Source organism: Engystomops pustulosus, unplaced genomic scaffold (assembly GCF_040894005.1).
Source record: "Engystomops pustulosus unplaced genomic scaffold, aEngPut4.maternal MAT_SCAFFOLD_137, whole genome shotgun sequence".
Classification (NCBI taxonomy): Eukaryota; Metazoa; Chordata; class Amphibia; order Anura; family Leptodactylidae; genus Engystomops; species Engystomops pustulosus.
In genome coordinates this window covers 146106-163410 of record NW_027285017.1, presented here as the reverse complement: position 1 = coordinate 163410, position 17305 = coordinate 146106, and positions in this window count along the sequence as shown.

Here is a 17305-nt window from a genome sequence, read left to right as displayed (position 1 = left end):
TCCCCCAAGTGTCAGCGTGTCTCTGTCCTGTCCCCCCAGGTGTCAGCGTGTCCTTGTCCTGTCCCCCCAAGTGTCAGCGAGTCCCTGTCCTGTCCCCCAAGTGTCAGCGTGTCCCTGTCCTGTCCCCCAAGTGTCAGCGTGTCCCTGTCCTGTCCCCCAAGTGTCAGCGTGTCCCTGTCCTGTCCCCAAGTGTCAGCGTGTCCCTGTCCTGTCCCCCAAGTGTCAGCGTGTCCCTGTCCTGTCCCCAAGTGTCAGCGTGTCCCTGTCCTGTCCCCCAAGTGTCAGCGTGTCCCTGTCCTGTCCCCCAAGTGTCAGCGTGTCCCTGTCCCCCCAAGTGTCAGCGTGTCCCTGTCCTGTCCCCCAAGTGTCAGCGTGTCCCTGTCCTGTCCCCCCAAGTGTCAGCGTGTCCCTGTCCTGTCCCCCAAGTGTCAGCGTGTCCCTGTCCTGTCCCCCCAAGTGTCAGCATGTCCCTGTCCTGTCCCCCCAAGTGTCAGCGTGTCCCTGTCCTGTCCCCCCAAGTGTCAGCGTGTCCCTGTCCTGTCCCCCCAAGTGTCAGCGTGTCCCTGTCCTGTCCCCCAAGTGTCAGCGTGTCCCTGTCCCCCCAAGTGTCAGCGTGTCCCTCTCCTGTCCCTGTGTCCTGTCTCTGTCCTGTCCCCCCAAGTGTCAGCGTGTCCCTGTCCTGTCCCCCAAGTGTCAGCGTGTCCCTGTCCTGTCCCCCCAAGTGTCAGCGTGTCCCTGTCCTGTCCCCCAAGTGTCAGCGTGTCCCTGTCCTGTCCCCCAAGTGTCAGCGTTTCCCTGTCCTGTCCCCCCAAGTGTCAGCGTGTCCCTGTCCTGTCCCCCAAGTGTCAGCGTGTCCCTGTCCCCCCAAGTGTCAGCGTGTCCCTCTCCTGTCCCTGTGTCCTGTCTCTGTCCTGTCCCCCCAAGTGTCAGCGTGTCCCTGTCCTGTCCCCCAAGTGTCAGCGTGTCCCTGTCCTGTCCCCCCAAGTGTCAGCGTGTCCCTGTCCTGTCCCCCAAGTGTCAGCGTGTCCCTGTCCTGTCCCCAAGTGTCAGCGTGTCCCTGTCCTGTCCCCCAAGTGTCAGCGTGTCCCTGTCCTGTCCCCCAAGTGTCAGCGTGTCCCTGTCCTGTCCCCCCAAGTGTCAGCGTGTCCCTGTCCTGTCCCTGTGTCCTGTCTCTGTCCTGTCCCCCCAAGTGTCAGCGTGTCCCTGTCCTGTCCCCCCAAGTGTCCGCGTGTCCCTGTCCTGTCCCCCAAGTGTCAGCGTGTCCCTGTCCCAGCGTATTATGTGAGCACTATATGGCTGTATTATGTGAGCACTATATGGCTGTATTATGTGAGCACTATATGGCTGTATTACATGAGCACTATATGGCTGTATTATGTGAGCACTATATGGCTGTATTATGTGAGCACTATATGGCTGTATTATGTGAGCACTATATGGCTGTATTATGTGAGCACTATATGGCTGTATTATGTGAGCACTATATGGCTGTATTACGTGAGCACTATATGGCTGTATTACATGAGCAGTATATGGCTGTATTACATGAGCAGTATATGGCTGTATTATGTGAGCACTATATGGCTGTATTATGTGAGCACTATATGGCTGTATTATGTGAGCACTATATGGCTGTATTATGTGAGCACTATATGGCTGTATTATGTGAGCACTATATGGCTGTATTATGTGAGCACTATATGGCTGTATTACATGAGCACTATATGGCTGTATTATGTGAGCACTATATAGCTGTATTATGTGAGCACTATATGGCTGTATTATGTGAGCACTATATGGCTGTATTACATGAGCAGTATATGGCTGTATTACATGAGCAGTATATGGCTGTATGATGTGGACATGTAGCAGCGCTGTATTCCCCATCCTGCCTGATGTCCCGGGTGTCTATGTGTGGAGTTCCCCTTTAAGTCTTGTTCTCGGCATCTGAGCGGCTTCTGTGCCAATTATTGGAGAAATTGCATTTGCTGCTTGAATAATCCGTCTGCGATGTTTCTCCTTCATCTTCTTCGCTTCTATCGCGGCCGCGTCCCATCTGGATGAGATTGTGGAGGGGCAGATCCTGACGAGCAGCTGTGAGAAGGTTCTGCTGCTGATTGATGTGTAACTAGAGGAATCCGCGGGTCATACAGGTAGTGAGGAGGTCACCAGATTGTGGCCTGTAGATGGCGCAATAACATCCAGGAGAGGCAGCGGGTGATTGGCTGAGACGTGGGGGGTCTCACACTTCCCCCCGATACAACCCATTACATGACCCATGGTGCAGCCTCAGGGGACTGGACCCATCAGAACCAGGACCGAGGATTAGGATCAGTCCATGCGGATTTAATATGTATTTATATTATTATCCATATTTTATTATTGTATTAATATTAGTATTTATCTTTTAGAATTTTTACAATTTCGATTTGTATTTTATGCGATTTTGTTGTTCATTTTGTTGTTTGTTTTTTCATATTTTATTAATTTTATTTTATTTTCACTGAATCTGTTTTTTTTTTCAGTTTCTTTTTTCCGTAAGATTTTATCATTTTCCTTTCTCTTTGTATTTTTACAGGTTTTATAACTGTTATAATTCTGATTGGTTTGCGTCTTGTATTTTCGTGATTTTCTGGATACATTATTCTAGAATATAATGATACAACGATAATAATCATAGTAACAGATCGTATTCTGCGCACCTTATACTCCAGTCACATATAAAGCTGCATTCACGACCCTGTATTTATAGCAGTTCAGATGCTGTGATGTGGACGCTGCAGCCACTGCCTCTTAAAGGGATGTGGAGATGTAAGCAGCGCCCCCCAGAGGCCACAACCTCAAAAATATCTACAGAAATGTAAACAGATTTCCGCATAATTCGGATGAATATTTCCCCCTCCTGACGGCTCAGTAATGACGTCCTCCGCGTCCTGCGCTAATCCCCCCGCAACTCACCGAGACTAAGCCCCTGATAATAGGCGGCAGAGACCCCAATTATCAGAAGACGTTCTCAGGCGAGAACAAGAAAGTTCAGAGAAAAACAACTGAAAAATCACTCAGACTAATGAGCAAACACAAAACTTTCAGAACTTAAAGGGGAAGTTTATTATATTCTCGTCTACACTAAACACAACGTGACCGGACACGAGATCCACAAACCTTATACTACAGTAACATCTCATCATCTACTACCCTGCCTGTATATCCTGTGTGAGAGGTAGTCACAGCCCCGCCCCCTGCCTGTATATCCTGTGTGAGAGGTAGTCACAGTCCCGCCCCCTGCCTGTATATCCTGTGTGAGAGGTAGTCACAGCCCTGCCCCCTGCCTGTATATCCTGTGTGAGAGGTCACAGCCCCACCCCCTGCTTGTATATCCTGTGTGGGAGGTAGTCACAGCCCCGCCCCCTGCCTGTATATCCTGTGTGAGAGGTAGTCACAGCTCCGCCCCCTGCCTGTATATTCTGTGTGAGGCAGTCACAGCCCCACCCCCTGCCTGTATATCCTGTGTGAGAGGTAGTCACAGCCCCGCCCCCTGCCTGTATATCCTGTGTTAGAGGTAGTCACAGCTCCGCCCCCTGCCTGTATATCCTGTGTGAGAGGTAGTCACAGCTCCGCCCCCTGCCTGTATATTCTGTGTGAGGCAGTCACAGCCCCACCCCCTGCCTGTATATCCTGTGTGAGAGGTAGTCACAGCCCCGCCCCCTGCCTGTATATCCTGTGTTAGAGGTAGTCACAGCTCCGCCCCCTGCCTGTATATCCTGTGTGAGAGGTGGTCACAGCCCCGCCACCTGCCTGTATATTCTGTGTGAGGCAGTCACAGCCCCGCCCCCTGCCTGTATATCCTGTGTGAGAGGTAGTCACAGCCCCGCCCCCTGCCTGTATATCCTGTGTGAGAGGGAGTCACAGCCCCGCCCCCTGCCTGTATATCCTGTGTGAGAGGTCACAGCCCCGCCCCCTGCATGTATATCCTGTGTGAGAGGTGGTCACAGCCCCGCCCCCTGCCTGTATATCCTGTGTGATGCCCCGCCCCCTGCCTGTATATCCTGTGTGAGAGGTAGTCACAGCCCCACCCCCTGCCTGTATATCCTGTGTGAGAGGTAGTCACAGCCCCACCCCCTGCCTGTATATCCTGTGTGAGAGGTAGTCACAGTCCTGCCCCCTGCCTTTATATCCTGTGTGAGAGGTAGTCACAGTCCCGCCCCCTGCCTGTATATCCTGTGTGAGAGGTAGTCCCAGTCCCGCCCCCTGCCTGTATATCCTGTGTGAGAAGTAGTCACAGCCCTGCCCCCTGCCTGTATATCCTGTGTGAGAGGTCACAGCCCCGCCCCCTGCCTAGATATCCTATGTGAGAGGTCACAGCCCCGCCCCCTGCCTAGATATCCTGTGTGAGAGGTCACAGCCCCACCCCCTGCTTGTATATCCTGTGTGAGAGGTAGTCACAGCCCCGCCCCCTGCCTGTATATCCTGTGTGAGAGGTAGTCACAGCTCCGCCCCCTGCCTGTATATTCTGTGTGAGGCAGTCACAGCCCCACCCCCTGCCTGTATATCCTGTGTGAGAGGTAGTCACAGCCCCGCCCCCTGCCTGTATATCCTGTGTTAGAGGTAGTCACAGCTCCGCCCCCTGCCTGTATATCCTGTGTGAGAGGTGGTCACAGCCCCGCCCTCTGCCTGTATATTCTGTGTGAGGCAGTCACAGCCCCGCCCCCTGCCTGTATATCCTGTGTGAGAGGTAGTCACAGCCCCGCCCCCTCCCTGCATATCCTGTGTGAGAGGTAGTCACAGCCTCGCCCCCTGCCTGTATATCCTGCGTGAGAGGTGGTCACAGCCCCGCCCCCTGCCTGTATATCCTGTGTGAGAGGTAGTCACAGCTCCGCCCCCTGCCTGTATATCCTGTGTGAGAGGTAGTCACAGCTCCGCCCCCTGCCTGTATATCCTGTGTGAGAGGTAGTCACAGCTCCGCCTCCTGCCTGTATATCCTGTGTGATGGTAGTCAAAGCCCCGCCCCCTGTCTGTATATCCTGTGTGAGAGGTGGTCACAGCCCCACCCCCTGCCTGTATATCCTGTGTGAGAGGTAGTCACAGCTCCGCCCCCTGCCTGTATATCCTGTGTGAGAGGTAGTCACAGCTCCGCCCCCTGCCTGTATATCCTGTGTGAGAGGTAGTCACAGCTCCGCCCCCTGCCTGTATATCCTGTGTGAGAGGTAGTCACAGCTCCGCCTCCTGCCTGTATATCCTGTGTGATGGTAGTCAAAGCCCCGCCCCCTGCCTGTATACCCTGTGTGAGAGGTAGTCACAGCCCCACCCCCTGCCTGTATATCCTGTGTGAGAGGTAGTCACAGCCCCGCCCCCTTCCTGTATATCCTGTGTGATGGTAGTCACAGCTCCGCCCCCTGCCTGTATATCCTGTGTGAGAGGTAGTCACAGCTCCGCCCCCTGCCTGTATATCCTGTGTGAGAGGTAGTCACAGCTCCGCCCCCTGCCTGTATATCCTGTGTGAGAGGTAGTCATGGCCCCGCCCCCTGTCTGTATATCCTGTGTGAGAGGTAGTCACAGCTCCGCCCCCTGCCTGTATATCCTGTGTGAGAGGTAGTCACAGCTCCGCCCCCTGCTGATGATATCTAATATAATGATTTCCCGGAAGGAGGGGTCAGTGGTCACTGTCGCACTTGGATTGTATCCGTGGATTCTCTATGTATTTGGTGTCCGGGTCACGTACAGGGTGATGCGGTCGCCCGGACGCGGGGGGGGGGGCGCTGTATATTTCGAGTCTCTGGGCAGCAGATGTTTCCTCGGTTATTTTTATTCACAGCTGAAAGGCAAAAAATTTCTCATCTCGTCTTCTCATTCCCGTCACGGCGACAGCGACTGATTGTAATAAGTGAGTGATGGACGAGGTGCGAGGCACAGAGGCGCAGCCCTGACATTTCCATACAGAGAGCAGATGACAATGAGGAGACGCATCTGAGGGAGACGAGGATGAGAGCGGGAGGTAAGTGGAGGCGACAGGTGCAGGAGCGACACCAAATAATCCCAAATATCTACAGATCCAGGAGCAACGAGAACAGGAAGAGCCACGAACACCAGAGGTCATCATCTCCAGGTACTACAGTCACCACCAGGGGAGCTCACTACATACAGATTATACACCACCACTAGGGGGAGGTCACTACATACACATTATACACCACCACTAGGAGGAGATCACTACATACACATTATACACCACCACTAGGGGGAGCTCACTACATACAGATTATACACCACCACTAGGAGGAGATCACTACATACAGATTATACACCACCACTAGGGGGAGCTCACTACATACACATTATACACCACCACTAGGGGGAGCTCACTACATACACATTATACACCACCACTAGGAGGAGATCACTACATACACATTATACACCACCACTAGGAGGAGATCACTACATACACATTATACACCACCACTAGGGGGAGATCACTACATACACATTATACACCACCACTAGGGGGAGATCACTACATACACATTATACACCACCACTAGGGGGAGATCACTACATACACATTATACACCACCACTAGGAGGAGATCACTACATAAAGATTATACACCACCACTAGGGGGAGCTCACTACATACAGATTATACACCACCACTAGGGGGAGCTCACTACATACAGATTATACACCACCACTAGGAGGAGATCACTACATACACATTATACACCACCACTAGGAGGAGATCACTACATAAAGATTATACACCACCACTAGGAGGAGATCATTACATACACATTATACACCACCACTAGGAGGAGATCACTACATACACATTATACATCACCACTAGGAGGAGCTCACTACATACAGATTATACACCACCACTAGGGGGAGATCACTACATACACATTATACACCACCACTAGGAGGAGATCACTACATACACATTATACACCACCACTAGGGGGAGATCACTACATACACATTATACACCACGACTAGGAGGAGATCACTACATACAGATTATACACCACCACTAGGAGGAGATCACTACATACAGATTATACACCACCACTAGGGGGAGATCACTACATACACATTATACACCACCACTAGGGGGAGGTCACTACATACACATTATACACCACCACTAGGAGGAGATCACTACATACAGATTATACACCACCACTAGGGGGAGATCACTACATACACATTATACACCACCACTAGGAGGAGATCACTACATACAGATTATACACCACCACTAGGGGGAGGTCACTACATACACATTATACACCACCACTAGGGGGAGATCACTACATACACATCATACACCACCACTAGGGGGAGATCACTACATACACATTATACACCACCACTAGGGGGAGATCACTACATACACATTATACACCACCACTAGGGGGAGATCACTACATACACATTATACAACACCACTAGGAGGAGATCACTACATACACATTATACACCACCACTAGGAGGAGATCACTACATACAGATTATACACCACCACTAGGGGGAGATCACTACATACATATTATACACCACCACTAGGAGGAGATCACTACATACATATTATACACCACCACTAGGAGGAGATCACTACATACAGATTATACACCACCACTAGGAGGAGATCACTACATACAGATTATACACCACCACTAGGAGGAGATCACTACATACACATTATACACCACCACTAGGGGGAGATCACTACATACACATTATACATCACCACTAGGAGGAGATCACTACATACACATTATACACCACCACTAGGGGGAGATCACTACATACAGATTATACACCACCACTAGGAGGAGCTCACTACATACAGATTATACACCACCACTAGGGGGAGATCACTACATACACATTATACACCACCACTAGGAGGAGATCACTACATACAGATTATACACCACCACTAGGGGGAGCTCACTACATACAGATTATACACCACCACTAGGGGGAGATCACTACATACACATTATACACCACCACTAGGAGGAGATCACTACATACAGATTATACACCACCACTAGGAGGAGATCACTACATACACATTATACACCACCACTAGGAGGAGATCACTACATACACATTATACACCACCACTAGGAGGAGATCACTATATACACATTATACACCACCACTAGGGGAAGATCACTACATACAGATTATACACCACCACTAGGAGGAGCTCACTACATACACATTATACACCACCACTAGGGGGAGATCACTACATACACATTATACACCACCACTAGGAGGAGCTCACTACATACAGATTATACATCACCACTAGGAGGAGATCACTACATACACATTATACACCACCACTAGGAGATCACTACATACACATTATACACCACCACTAGGAGGAGATCACTACATACAGATTATACACCACCACTAAAGGGAGATCACTAAATATACATTATACACCACCACTAGGGGGAGATCACTACATACACATTATACACCACCACTAGGGGGAGATCACTACATACAGATTATACATCACCACTAGGGGGAGATCACTACATACAGATTATACACCACCACTAGGAGGAGCTCACTACATACACATTATACACCACCACTAGGAGGAGATCACTACATACAGATTATACACCACCACTAGGGGGATATCACTACATACACATTATACACCACCACTAGGGGGAGATCACTACATACACATTATACACCACCACTAGGGGGAGATCACTACATACACATTATACACCACCACTAGGGGGAGATCACTACATACAGATTATACACCACCATTAGGGGGAGATCACTACATACAGATTATACACCATCACTAGGGGGAGCTCACTACATACAGATTATACACCACCACTAGGGGGAGATCACTACATACAGATTATACACCACCACTAGGGGGAGATCACTACAAACAGATTATACACCACCACTAGGAGGAGATCACTACATACAGATTATACACCACCACTAGGGGGAGATCACTACATACAGATTATACACCACCACTAGGAGGAGATCACTACATACAGATTATACACCACCACTAGGGGGAGATCACTACATACAGATTATACACCACCACTAGGGGGAGATCACTACATACACATTATACACCACCACTAGGAGGAGCTCACTACATACACATTATACACCACCACTAGGAGGAGATCACTACATACAGATTATACACCACCACTAGGGGGACATCACTACATACACATTATACACCACCACTAGGAGGAGATCACTACATACAAATTATACACCACCACTAGGGGGAGATCACTACATACAGATTATACACCACCACTAGGAGGAGATCACTACATACAGATTATACACCTCCACTAGGAGGAGATCACTACATACAGATTATACACCACCACTAGGAGGAGATCACTACATACAGATTATACACCACCACTAGGGGGAGATCCCTACATACACATTATACACCACCACTAGGAGGAGCTCACTACATACACATTATACACCACCACTAGGGGGAGCTCACTACATACACATTATACACCAACACTAGGAGGAGATCACTACATACAGATTATACACCACCACTAGAGAGAGCTCACTACATACAGATTATACACCACCACTAGGGGGAGATCACTACATACAGATTATACACCACCACTAGGAGGAGCTCACTACATACAGATTATACACAACCACTAGAGAGAGCTCACTACATACAGATTATACACCACCACTAGGGGGAGATCACTACATACACATTATACACCACCACTAGGAGGAGATCACTACATACAGATTATACACCACCACTAGGAGGAGATCACTACATATAGATTATTCACCACCACTAGGGGGAGCTCACTACATACAGATTATACACCACCACTAGGGGGAGATCACTACATACACATTATACACCACCACTAGGGGGAGATCCCTACATACACATTATACACCACCACTAGGAGGAGATCACTACATACATATTATACACCACCACTAGGGGGAGATCACTACATACACATTATACACCACCACTAGGGGGAGATCACTACATACACATTATACACCACCACTAGGAGGAGATCACTACATACACATTATACACCACCACTAGGGGGAGATCACTACATACAGATTATACACCACCACTAGGGGGAGATCACTACATACACATTATACACCACCACTAGGAGGAGCTCACTACATACACATTATACACCACCACTAGGAGGAGATCACTACATACACATTATACACCACCACTAGGAGGAGATCACTACATACACATTATACACCACCACTAGGAGGAGATCACTACATACACATTATACACCACCACTAGGGGGAGATCACTACATACAGATTATACACCACCACTAGGAGGAGATCACTACATACAGATTATACACCACCACTAGGGGGAGATCACTACATACACATTATACATCACCACTAGGGGGAGATCACTACATACACATTATACACCACCACTAGGAGGAGATCACTACATACACATTATACACCACCACTAGGGGGAGATCACTACATACACATTATACACCACCACTAGGGGTAGATCACTACATACACATTATACACCACCACTAGGGGGAGGACACTAGATACAGATTATACACCACCACTAGGAGGAGATCACTACATACAGATTATACACCACCACTAGGAGGAGATCACTACATACAGATTATACACCACCACTAGGAGGAGATCACTACATACAGATTATACACCACCACTAGTAGGAGATCACTACATACAGAATATACACCACCACTAGGGGGAGATCTCTACATACAGATTATACATCACCACTAGGGGGAGATCACTACATACACATTATACACCACCACTAGGGGGAGATCACTACATACACATTATACACCACCACTAGGAGGAGATCACTACATACAGATTATACACCACCACTAGGAGGAGATCACTACATACAGATTATACACCACCACTAGGGGGAGATCACTACATACAGATTATACACCACCACTAGGAGGAGATCACTACATACAGATTATACACCACCACTAGGGGGAGATCACTACATACAGATTATACACCACCACTAGGAGGAGATCACTACATACAGATTATACACCACCACTAGGAGGAGCTCACTACATACAGATTATACACCACCACTAGGGGGAGATCACTACATACAGATTATACACCACCACTAGGAGGAGATCACTACATACAGATTATACACCACCACTAGGAAATGATCACTACATACACATTATACACCACCACTAGGGGGAGATCACAACATACACATTATACACCACCACTAGGGGGAGATCACTACATACAGATTATACACCACCACTAGGAGGAGATCACTACATACAGATTATACACCACCACCAGGGGGAGATCACTACATACAGATTATACACCACCACTAGGGGGAGATCACTACATACAGATTTTACACCAACACTAGGGGGAGATCACTACATACACATTATACACCACCACTAGGGGGAGATCACTACATACAGATTATACACCACCACTAGGAGGAGATCACTACATACAGATTTTACACCACCACTAGGGGGAGATCACTACATACAGATTTTACACCACCACTAGGGGGAGATCACTACATACACATTATACACCACCACTAGGGGGACATCACTACATACAGATTATACACCACCACTAGGGGGAGATCACTACATACAGATTTTACACCACCACTAGGGGGACATCACTACATACAGATTATACACCACCACTAGGGGGAGATCACTACATACAGATTTTACACCACCACTAGGGGGAGATCACTACATACACATTATACACCACCACTAGGAGGAGATCACTACATACAGATTATACACCACCACTAGGGGGAGATCACTACATACACATTATACACCACCACTAGGAGAAGATCACTACATACACATTATACACCACCACTAGGAGGAGCTCACTACATACAGATTATACACCACCACTAGGGGGAGATCACTACATACAGATTATACACCACCACTAGGGGGAGATCACTACATACACATTATACACCACCACTAGGAGGAGATCACTACATACAGATTTTACACTACCACTAGGAGGAGATCACTACATACACATTATACACCACCACTAGGAGGAGATCACTACATACACATTATACACCACCACTAGGAGGAGATCACTACATACAGATTTTACACTACCACTAGGAGGAGATCACTACATACACATTATACACCACCACTAGGAGGAGATCACTACATACAGATTATACACCACCACTAGGGGGAGATCACTACATACACATTATACACCACCACTAGGAGGAGATCACTACATACAGATTATACACCACCACTAGGAGGAGATCACTACATACACATTATACACCACCACTAGGAGGAGATCACTACATACACATTATACACCACCACTAGGAGGAGATCACTACATACAGATTATACACCACCACTAGGGGGAGATCACTACATACACATTATACACCACCACTAGGAGGAGATCACTACATACACATTATACACCACCACTAGGAGGAGCTCACTACATACACATTATACACCACCACTAGGGGGAGCTCACTACATACACATTATACACCAACACTAGGAGGAGATCACTACATACAGATTATACACCACCACTAGAGAGAGCTCACTACATACAGATTATACACCACCACTAGGGGGAGATCACTACATACAGATTATACACCACCACTAGGAGGAGCTCACTACATACAGATTATACACAACCACTAGAGAGAGCTCACTACATACAGATTATACACCACCACTAGGGGGAGATCACTACATACACATTATACACCACCACTAGGAGGAGATCACTACATATAGATTATTCACCACCACTAGGGGGAGCTCACTACATACAGATTATACACCACCACTAGGGGGAGATCACTACATACACATTATACACCACCACTAGGGGGAGATCACTACATACACATTATACACCACCACTAGGGGGAGATCACTACATACACATTATACACCACCACTAGGGGGAGATCACTACATACAGATTATACACCACCACTAGGGGGAGATCACTACATACAGATTATACACCACCACTAGGAGGAGATCACTACATACAGATTATACACCACCACTAGGGGGAGATAACTACATACAGATTATACACCACCACTAGGAGGAGATCACTACATACAGATTATACACCACCACTAGGAGGAGCTCGCTACATACAGATTATACACCACCACTAGAGGGAGATCACTACATACAGATTATACACCACCACTAGGGGGAGATCACTACATACACATTATACACCACCACTAGGAGGAGATCACTACATACACATTATACACCACCACTAGGAGGAGGATGAGGGGCTTTCAGCCCGGAGGAGGATGAGGGGCTCACAGCCCGGAGAAGGATGAGGGGCTCACAGCCCGGAGGAGGATGGTGGGCTCACAGCCCGGAGGAGGATGAGGGGCTCACAGCCCGGAGGAGGATGGTGGGTTGCTTCAGCAGCAGGTTGAGGTAGGTTTCTGGTGCTGGAGGTCTGCAGACCACGTGCTGAGGAGTGCGGTGCTCAGGGGAAAGAGACCAGTGATGTGTCATTCGCAAACAAGCCAGCTCTAATAGCCGACTCTTGTTCGTGAACGATGTGAGCCGGCTCACTTAACCCCGGATGTCCACCAGATGTCGCTGCTGCGCTGAAGTCCGCACAAATGCCCTGAAATTCCCCGGCCAATACCTGGTGAAGGTAAGTGCAATTTTCGCAACACATTTTTTTTCTAAATGCGATGGTTTTTTTCGAATCAATCGGGTTTTCGTTCGGCCACGAGCCCCCCCCCCCCCCCCCGATTTCCGTCGCGTGCATGCCGGTGCCGATGCGCCAAAATCCAATTGCATGCGCCAAAATCCCGGGGCAATTCAGGGAGAATTGGCGCAAATCGGAAATATTCGGGTAACACGCCGGGAAAACACGAATCGGGCCCTTAGAAAATTACCCCCAATAAGTTAAAAAGCAACCCCACAAGAAATCAGGCAAACACAGTGAGCAAAGCATGTAGACCTCCCAAACCTCATAACCTCCACACCTGGGAGGCTCTAAACCCCAATCTGAAAGGAATGGGTGCCCTCATAAGGTAAGAAAAGATAGGTAATCCTTTATTAGTCTCACAGTGGGGAAATTTACACCCAGGATTCACATCTTCTTGGGTCCAACCTAAGATCCCCCAACATATTTAAAATATCACCTGAAATTAAATATGGGAAATGAGGGGAGGAGGCACATTCATGAACTAAAAAATTGGGACCCAAACCGAGATAAAGATAAAATCACCTGAGGCACTGTAACCGGGCCAGAGACGGCCCCTAGAAACCTGTACAGCTGTACCTGACGATTATCGGGCAACTATTATACCTATAATAGTATCGTATCGCATAGCTCCCAACCGTCCCGATTTTGACGGGACTTTCACGTTTTTCGTACCTCTGCCCCGTGTCACGGGCAGCTATGAGATTGTCACGGATTCTCCCCCCAGGTCCCGCTGTGTCCGCATAGTAAATACTTTGAAAGTCTGAACTCACAGTACAGAATAGCTTCTACAGACATCGGGAGGGAATCCTTTTCAGAGAAGTGTCGGCTTAGCGGAGAGCAGGGACCACGTCATCAGGTCAGATCAGTATCTGTCCATATATGGTCACTGCATCTCCTAGGCTTCTCCAGAGCAGACATCGGGCAGGGAATCCTTTTCAGAGAAGTGTCGGCTTAGCGGAGAGCAGGGACCACGGCATCAGGTCAGATCAGCATCTGTCCATATATGGTCTCCAGGTCTTCCCCAGACACAAGCTCTTTATTTAATTAAATTACATAAAGTTTTGGCCAGGCTGAGATTCGAACCTGGGACCCTGTGCACTGCAGACAGGAGCTTAACTAACTGAGCTATAAGCCCAGGGATACAGAGCTGAGGATTTCTGGTAACTAAGAAGTGTTATCTGCCATTTACACTGTGACACAGACTAATGCACTGATATATAGAGAGGGATCTTCTCAGAGATTATTATTGTAATTATTGAGACTATTATTATTATTATAAATTTTATTATTTTTATTATTATGGAGATTATTATTAATAAAAGTAAAAATAATAATAATCATCTCCATAATAATAATAATAGTCTCAATAATTACAATAATCTCTGATTCTTAGTTACCAAAATTCTCCACCTTGTTAATCACTGAGGTTATAGCTCAGTTGGTTGGGGCGCTGTGTCATTATTGCACATGGACACTGCAGGTTCTGGGTTCAAATCCCAATGAGGATCTTTTTTTTTTTTTTATTGAGATGATTTTTATTATTTTAATATGGCTAAAATTTGGGGCGTGGCCAGGGAGTGATTGGGGGTGTGGCTTAGGGGGATCGCCGCCATTTTGTCCCTCTTTTCTTTTCACAAATGTTGGGAGGTATGGTATCGATATACAAACACTTGGGCCTAAGTGAATTATCCCTTAATAAACAGAGGGTGGCTGAACGAGAGACAAGATCCCTGATACAAATGGTCACAAAACTAGGGGTTAGGCCAAAGGCAAGGGAAAACAAGGTCTTGTATTCTAAGGAGAAAACTGCTGGGTAGCACCTAACCAGGTCACATGACAAGTTGTGAAGAAAATGGCCACCGGGTGGACCCGGACCTTCCATAGCCGATATTAGATGCCACTGGTAAAAAGACCTGGAGACTCAAACTGGACAAATTGCAGCCCAGAGTATAAAACACTCAGTACATGTCGGGCCCATTAGGTGATGTTCAACTCCAAACAGCAAAATAGAAGCAAGTTACACAAGAGGGAAAGACCCGGAAGGGAAGAATAAGATCACAACAAGTCAATAACAAATTACAACCCTAAGTGATCAGCACAGAAATCGCTTCTCATATTGGAAACCGTGGCCCCACAAACCAATGCAACCACAAATGGGAAGAGATCCAGAAAAGTCAGGTTCTGGTCCAGGCCAGAGTCAGATCACTGTGGTGCCCAAGGTTCTCCAGCACACGTCCCCAAATTCCAACCAAAGCCACAGGAGACCCGGCTCTGGCCGTCAGCATGTAATAGCATTGTATGGCAACAAAATCATCACTAGATTGTAAGGTGGACATAAAGGGGGTCATTTACTAAGGGCCCAATTCGCGTTTTCCCGACGTGTTACCCGAATATTTCCGATTTGCGCCGATTGTACCTGAATTGCCCCGGGTTTTTGGCTCACGCGATCGGAATTTGGCGCATCGGCGCCGTTATGCACGCGACGGAAATCGGGGGCGTGGCCGAACGAAAACCCGACGTATTCGGAAAAACAGCTGCATTTTAAAAAAAAAATTGTGTTGCAAAATTTCACTCACCTTCATCCTGGATAGGCCGTTGTATTTCGAGGCATTCCAGCGGACTTCAGCGCAGCAGCGCCACCTGGTGGACGTCGGAGGAACTGCTTTGATGAATCCCGGCCGCACCCGAATCCAGCGCAGAGAACGCGCCGCTGGATCGCGAACGGACCGGGTAAGTAAATCTGCCTCAATGTCTGGTGATAATATGGATGAGATGTTCTAATATTATAAAACAAGCACAAATGCTGTGAGAGAAAAACTCCCCCAGCGGTGTAACCCTGCGAGCAACAACCACAAAGCCAAAGAGAGAAAAACTCCCCCAACGGTGTAACCCTGCAAGCAACAACCACAAAGCCAAAGAGAGAAAAACTCCCCCAGCGGTGTAACCCTGCAAGCAACAACCACAAAGCCAAAGAGAGAAAAACTCCCCCAGAGGTGTAACCCTGCGAGCAACAACCACAAAGCCAAAGAGAGAAAAACTCCCCCAGCGGTGTAACCCTGCGAGCAACAACCACAAAGCCAAAGAGAGAAAAACTCCCCCAGCGGTGTAACCCTGCGAGCAACAACCACAAAGCCAAAGAGAGAAAAACTCCCCCAGCGGTGTAACCCTGCGAGCACCAACCACAAAGCCAAAGAGAGAAAAACTCCCCCAGCGGTGTAACCCTGCGAGCAACAACCACAAAGCCAAAGAGAGAAAAACTCCCCCAGCGGTGTAACCCTGCGAGCACCAACCACAAAGCCAAAGAGAGAAAAACTCCCCCAGCGGTGTAACCCTGCGAGCACCAACCACAAAGCCAAAGAGAGAAAAACTCCCCCAGCGGTGTAACCCTGCGAGCAACAACC